The 5,655-nt window shown below is 59.9% G+C and overlaps 1 protein-coding gene across 1 annotated transcript in view; it reads right to left on the bottom strand.

Annotated features, from left to right (window-relative positions):
- Positions 1-5,655, bottom strand: part of LOC107183925 — an 18,669-nt gene that overhangs the window by 3,479 nt on the left and 9,535 nt on the right. The gene's annotated exons all lie outside the window — the stretch shown is intronic.

Genomic DNA, 5,655 nt, shown 5'->3' with positions numbered 1-5,655 from the left:
ATTGATTTCAGAGAGGAAGGTAGAGGGAGAGAAACATGAATGAGGAGAGAGAATCATGGATTGGCTGCCTCCTGCACGCCCCTCTTAGGGGGTCGAGCCCACAACCCAGGCCTGTGCCCTGACCAGGAATCATACGGTGACCTCCTGGTTGACAGGCTGATACTCAGCCCCTGAGCCCCGCCGGCCGGCTGGCCGGGCACTTTAATCTCCTAATCGCCCTCCTGTACTGGCACCAGCGACTCAGAGAGCCTCAGGGGCCGTGGCCAGGGAGGCGGCTCCAGCTCTGCTCCAGTGGGCAAGGCTGGCCGGGCACCGCCCGTCTCCCTCCGAGAAGTGGGCCCCCCGTGGCCTCCTGGACCGTCCTGTCCTGACAGGCTGGGACCTGCCGTACCTCTCTGCCCAGGTGCTCCCCGCACAGGGAAGCAGCACCCCGTGAGGGCAAGGGATTTGCCCCAAGCCATCAGCAGGGCAGTGGCCCGTGACCGGAGCAGGGCCCTGAAACCCGCTCCCACCAAGTGGCCTCTCCTTGCAGCCTGTCCCGCCCGCCCTGCTACCAGATCCCAGGAGCGGCCGTGGCCGAGCTCCAGGAAGTGCCAGGTGAGCCTCGTGCCCCAGGTGGACCTCAGCTGGTCGAGCCACGACATCCCCGGGTGCAGCCAACAGCCTCACGGGGAGTGAGCCAGGCTGGCAGGTCTGGTCAGGATGCAGAGTGCCTGCTCCAGCCTCCAGAGCCCGCGGTCCGGGAACCCGGGCCTCGTCCAGGACGCTCTGTGTCTCCTGGTATCTGCCCCAAGGACACATCTGGGAAACGGACGGAACAAGTGACCGTAAATACCAACATCACGGCATCTCAACCGTAGGATCCCAGAATCTCTCACGTTTCTCCTCTGACCTCCCATCTCCAGTCCCCCATCTCCCACAGCTGCCCAGTGCGGGACTCGTCGTCTAAAGACAATGAGACTGGCTGGTTGACTGGTGGCTCAGTGGCTGAGCATTGATGTACCAACCAGGAGGTCACGGTTCGATTCCTGCTCAGGGCACGTGCCCAGGTTGCAGCTCAATCCCCAGTGGGGGGTGTGCAGGAGGCAGCCGATCCATGATTCTCTCACCATTGATGTTTTTATCTCCCTCTTCCTCTCCCTTCCTCTCTGAAATCAATAAAACCATATTAAAAAGAAAAAAAAAAAGATCTTCCCGGGTCATGCCTCAGTTTGCCTTCCCAGAAAGCTCTCTGCAGCGACTGTGAGTCCGCCTGCTCCAGGTGGGCCCGCCCGCCACTGTCCGAGGCCACAGAACAGAGCCACGCAGACCACACGGAAAGGATGGGAGGGAGACACGGCTTGGTGGGGGGGGGGTGCAGTGGCCAGTGGTGGTGGGGAGACAAGCTCTGGCCAACGGCAGGCACGGGCAGGTCCCCGTGCCCCCAGCGCCTGGCCAACACCCCTGGCGCCACTCCTGGCTTCATCCTTTCAGCACCGCCTTTGATGTGCGGCTGGAGGCTGGAGCGCGGCCAAGTGCGTGGGCCTCCGAGATGTCAGCCTGTTAACACCTGGGAACGTCCAGCCGCAGGGCCGGTCTGGCACCCGACGGACCGAGTCCACCTCCCAAACTCAGAGGCGGATGGCAGTGCGACCGAGGGCCGGGCATGGCTTCTAAGGGACCGAGGCCCAGATTGGACCCCAGCCACTGATGGCCTGGTCTCCTCTTCCTGCCTCAGTTTTCTTTGCCTTTGTAAAAATATATATATATTGATTGACTTCAGAGAGGAAGGGAGAGGGAGAGAGAGACATCGATGATGAGAGAGAATTGTGGATTGGCTGCCTCCTGCATGCCCCCTGCAAACCACCCCTCAACTGGAGATCAAGCCCGCAACCCGGGCATGCGCTCTTGACCAGAATCAAACCTGGGACTCATCAGTCCGCAGGCTGGCGCTCTATCCACTGAGCCACACCAGCCAGGGCCTGCCTCAGTGTTCAATCTGAAGAGCCGGGCTCATGACCACAGGTGTGGGGTGGATCCGTGGTAGCCAGTCAGACGGACATGAGCAGAACACGGACACTGAGTCAGGTACAGAAGGTCAGTGTGGAAAGCCCAGGTGCCTGGCAACAGGCGGCATTGGGAAAGCGAGAACCTTGCCCCCAGGGTCGCCTCTCCTCCCCCAGCACCTGGCGGGTCACGCGGCTCAGACCCCCTGACCTTTCCTCCCCGGGCATCGGACCCCCATGGAGGAGGAACCAGGGGCCGAAGAGGGGCCGCCTGTGACCCCCATGCGGGTCCTTGCACGACTGCTCCCTTAAGCATTAACCCCGGCGATGACGTCTGGCCCCAGCTCTGTCTCAGCTCCGGGCCCAGAAGAGCAGCAAGACTAGACGGGCGATGTCACCGGGGACACCCGGCCACCTGCATTGACTAATGATCCCCCTTCCCCTCTGCCCCCTCCCCCTCCCTCTCTCTCAGTCTCCCCCTGGGCCTGTTTTCCTTGCCTCTCTCTCCTGAGCTCCAGGGGCCCTTCCTTCGTCCCTGTAATGTGTCCTGAGCCCATTTCTTCTGCGACCCGCTTCTGCCTCTGTGACTTTCCAAACAAACTTTATCGTTTTTTAAAAATCCTCACCCGAGGGTATTTTTTCCATTGATTTTTTAGAGAGAGAGTAGAAGGGAGAGGGAGAGACAGAGAGAAACACCGACGTGAGAGAGAGACATCAATTGGTTGCCTCCTGCCTGCCCCCCGACGAGGGCTGGGAGGCCTGCAACCCAGGTACGTGCCCTTGACCAGAATCGAACCTGGGACCCTTCAGTCTGCAGGAGGGTGCTCTATCCACTGAACCACACCGGCCATGGCTAAACGTCACCTTATAGCTTGAATCTTGTCTCTGAATTCTTTTTCTTTTTTAAAAAATGTTTTTATTGATTTTTTAGAGAGAGAGACAGAGAGATAGAAACTTCGCTGAGAGAGAGACATCGATCGGCTGCCTCCTGCACGGCCACCACTGGGGATCGAGCCTGCAACTCGAGCATGTACCCTGACCAGGAATTGAACCTGGGACCTCTTGGTCATGGGCCGACGCTCAGCACTGAGCTCGCGGGCCGGGGCTGAATCCTTCCTGAGCCAGAACTCCAGCCCCGAGGTTGCTGAATCAACGTCTTGTCTGACTCCCCTGGCTCACCCCTGCCCAGTGAGTCCCGCTACCTTATGGATCCGAAGGCCAGGCCCACAGCCACCTCTGTCCCTTCCCGGTGAGCAGCTCGGAGCCTGGAAGGCATCAGTGCAGCCCGGTCCTCCCTGCCCCCAGCACCGGCACAGGTAGCAGTTACTGCCTCACCATGTAATTATCTGCCACGGGTGGGAATAGGGGGCGGAAGGCTGGGTCTCCTCCCTGCCCCAGGCCTCACCCCTGCTCAGGAGACCACAGAGCCCCTCATTGTTCTTGTCATCAGGTTAACTGTTCGCTTGGACCTCCCTAGACCCCCCCTGGCCGGCGAGCTTGGCTGGTTGGAGCATCGCAGTGACGCGGCCAGGTTGTGGCGCGATCCCGGTGGGCACACACAAGAACCAGCCAATGAATCACAAACAAGTGGAACAGATTGGTGGCTCTGTTCTCTCTCCCTTCCATCCTCTCTCTCACAAACCCATAAAGAAACATATTTTTAAAAAGAAACATGTCTATTTGTTTTACTTTTTTTTTTTTTAAATTTCAGAGAGGAAGGGAGAAGGAAAGAGAGAGAAACAGCAATGGTGAAAATCACGGATCGGCGGCCTCCTGCACGCCCCTCACTGGGGACCGAGCCCGCACCCCGGGCCTGTGCCCTGACCGGGAATCGAACCCAGGACCCTTCAGTCTGCAGGCCGACGCTCTCGCCACTGAGCCAGACCAGGCAGGGCGCTCGGGCCTGCTTCCTCGCAGTGGCTGCCAGGAGACTCAGGGTCCTCTGGGCTGGGGCCACCCCCCAGTGGGCAGAGAAGAAGCCCAAAGGCAGGACAGGTCTTACTCGTTCCAGCCACAGCCCTCCCCCACCTGCTGAGTCACCTGGACCTTGGTTCCCTGTCACTTCAGCTGGGCCACCCCACAGGAAGCCAGAGGCGTGGCTGTCGCTGTTCCTTCACTCCTGGCTGCCTCCAGAGGGGCCTGGGGTCCGGCTGTCTCCCCTTCTCCCCGGCTCCCCAACCTCTGCCTCGCTGGTTGTCCAATGCGTGGGCTGCCCAGAGAGAGACCTGTTACAAGCCCCCGAACCTCCACATCGGCCCTGGGGGCTGAGGGCACATTCACAGCCCCCACCCCATGGGGTCCCCACAAACACCGCTCTGCTGGCCGGGGAAATCCAGGCTAGTCCGCCAGGAGGAGCGGGAGAGGGGAACAGGCAGCCGGGAAACAGCCCGGAGTTTACAGCCCCCTAGTAAGCCCTGCCTTCCCTCGCCAAGGCCACGGGAGTCAGCGCTGCCCTGCTCCTCCCCGCAGGGGATCAATAGCTGTAAATCCCCGACTTGAGATAGCAGAAACCCACGCCCCAGGACGCAGGCAGTTACGGGAATAAATCTTATCTCCACACATCAGCATGAAACCCAGGGCTGTTCTATGGAGACCCTCCCCTAGGACCTCTCCCACACGCCCGCCTCTAAAACCCCTCAAACCTGCCCTGGCCAGTGTGGCTCAGTGGGTAGAGCTTCGGTCTGCGGACTGAAGGGTCTTGGGTTCGATTCGGGTCAAGGGCACTGTTAGGTCGGAGAGAGCCCAGGATCGGATACATGCAGACATGTGCTGAGACAATGGACTTCCCCTGGAATTTCTCACAGATCAAGGTGCCAGACACAGATAAGGCTTCTTCTCCCTGAATCCACATACCCCCACACAAATACTGGCTTCTTTCCGAATACCCCCCGCCCATCCCCTGCAGCAGAGAATTCCTCAGCTCATGTCCCCGCCCCTCACTCAACCGCAGTATTAAAAAAGCGCCCCCCTCCCTATTGATGTGAATCCACGTGCCCTATCTTTTGGGGTGCGTGGGTCTCCCGGGGACGCAGAAATAAACCTTTTCCTTTCCTTTCTTTTCTGATTCACTGGACTCTCTATTTCTTGCGCCGCCTCCTGAGCCACCTAGCCTAACAGGCACATGCCCAGGTTGTGGGCTCGATCCCCAGTAGGGGGCGTGCAGGAGGCAGCCGATCCATGATTCTCCCTCATCATTGATGTTTCTCTCCCTCTCTCTCCTTCTCTGAAATCAATAAAAATATATTTTAAAAAACAAACAAAAAACCCCCCCAAACCCAAGGTCCCAGTGCACCTGCTCCCAGTCCCAGAAGCACGTCCCTGCGTTGCCCGTCCCCCTCACCTCCCCCGACAGGTGAGCGGCTCCTAAAGTCTAAGGGTCCCAGGGGAGCCCTGGGCAGTGGGGCTCCTCCCAGGCTCACCCCCCCGACACTCTCCCAGGCCCCCTTTCCTCTGACTCCCCAGTGAGCCAGGCCGCCCTGCCCGCCTTGGCTCCCTTTGCTCCTCTGTCCTCGGCCTTCCTGTTCCGCGGTGCCGGCCGCTCACCGTCCTCTCTAGGTCTCCGGGGCGCGCGTTGTGAAATCTTCCCCACACGGAGTCAGGATCCCCACATGCCGGTCCCTGGGCAGACGGGCTCGGGGCCAGGTCCCCTTTCGGGAAATGGGGCAGCAGC

This window comes from Myotis davidii, unplaced genomic scaffold, assembly GCF_000327345.1.
Source record: "Myotis davidii unplaced genomic scaffold, ASM32734v1 scaffold43, whole genome shotgun sequence".
Taxonomy (NCBI): Eukaryota; Metazoa; Chordata; class Mammalia; order Chiroptera; family Vespertilionidae; genus Myotis; species Myotis davidii.
The sequence above is the reverse complement of the archived record's forward strand: the minus strand, read 5'-3'. Positions and strand labels throughout refer to the sequence as shown.